Source organism: Heterodontus francisci, unplaced genomic scaffold, assembly GCF_036365525.1.
Source record: "Heterodontus francisci isolate sHetFra1 unplaced genomic scaffold, sHetFra1.hap1 HAP1_SCAFFOLD_59, whole genome shotgun sequence".
NCBI lineage: Eukaryota > Metazoa > Chordata > Chondrichthyes > Heterodontiformes > Heterodontidae > Heterodontus > Heterodontus francisci.
In genome coordinates, this window is record NW_027140758.1 from 4,413,695 (window position 1) to 4,415,325 (window position 1,631).

At 45.3% G+C, this 1,631-nt stretch overlaps 1 non-coding gene across 1 annotated transcript; it reads left to right on the forward strand.

Annotated features, from left to right (window-relative positions):
• The first annotated feature begins 1,548 nt into the window (after positions 1-1,548).
• Positions 1,549-1,631, forward strand: trnal-uaa (transfer RNA leucine (anticodon UAA)). The gene has a single exon. It is a non-coding gene; the product is annotated as a tRNA-Leu (tRNA).

Sequence of the window (1,631 nt, forward strand, 5' to 3'; positions counted from 1 at the left end):
ACAGTGGAGAAGGAGGCCATTGGGCTCATTGTGTCTGCATAGAATCATAGAACATAGAAAGTTTACAGCACAGGCAGGCCAAAAAACCAGCCACCCAGCTGAATCCCATTGTCCAGCATTTGGACCGTAGCCCTGCAGGTTCAGGTACTTGAGGTGCACATCCAGACTCCTTTTAAATGAGTTGAGGGTTTCTGCCTCAGCTACCCTTACAGGCAGTGAGTTCCAGACTCCCACAGCCCTCTGGGTGAAAAAAACCTTTTCTCATCTCCCCTCTAATTGTTCAACACATCACTTTAAATCTATGCCGCCTAGTCACTGACCTCCCTACCAAGGTAAATAGACCCTTCCCATCCATTCTATCCAGACCCCTCACAATTTTGTACATTTCAATCAAATCTCCCCTCAGCCTCTTCTATTCCAAGGAGAACAACCCCAGTCTATCCAATCTTTCCTCATAGCTGCATTTTTCCAGTCCTGGCAACATCCTCGTAAATCTCCTCTGTAACCTCTCGAGTGCAATTCCATCCTTTCTGGAATGAGGTGACCAGAACTGCACACAGAACTCAAGTTGTGGCCTAACTAATGATTTATACAGTTCCAGCATAACCTCCCTGCTCTTATATTCTATACATTGGCTAATAAAGGAAAGGATTCCATAAGCCTTCTCAACCAACTTATCAACCTATCCTGCTACTTTCAGGGATTTGTGGACATTCACTTCAAGGTCCCTCACTTCCTCTACACCTCTCAGCATTCACCCATTAATTGTGTCTTCCTTTGCTGTGTTTGACCTCACCAAAGGCATCACCTCACACTTCTCCAAGTTGAATTCCATTTGCCTCTTTTCTGCCCACCTGACCAGTCCATTTCTCCAGCTCTCCTAATGAGCATTTCACCATGTGCCTTGAGCTGAGTTACTCATCACAGAATTCCCACTATCTGATTTACTCTTGTAGCCAGAGTATGTATATGAATGGTCCAGTTAAGCTTTTGTCAATGGTAACCCCCAGGATGTTGATGGTGGGGGGATTCAGCGATGGTAATGCTGTTGAACGTCAAAGGGAGATGGTTACATTCTCTCTTGTTGGAGATGGTCATTGCCTGGTACTTATGTGGTGTGAATGTTACTTGCCACTTAGCAGCCCAAGTCTGAATGTTGTCCAGGTCTTGCTGCTTCTGGACATGGACTCCTTCAGTATCTGAGATGTCCCGAATTTGTCCTTTTATGAAACCTTGGTCAGGACTCACTTGGAATATTGTATCCAGTCTTGGTCTCCTCACATGATGGGTCATATTGAGGCTTTGGAAAGGGTACAGAGGAGAGACATTCGACGAATTCCCAGTATAAGACATCTTGGTTATCAAGTTAGACTAAAAGAGTTGGGACCCTACACCTTAGAGAAACCTATCCTGAGGGGTGATCCGACTGAGGTTCATAAATAATGAAGGGTCCAATTCAGCATGGGAGAGGAGTCAGAACTTTATATTGTGAAAGGCCAGATGGCACCCGGATCACATTAAATTTCATTTTCAGTGGTTGCCTCATGTACCAGGATGGCCGAGTGGTTAAGGCGTTGGACTTAAGATCCAATAGACATGTGTCTGCGTGGGTTCAAACCCCACTCCTGGTA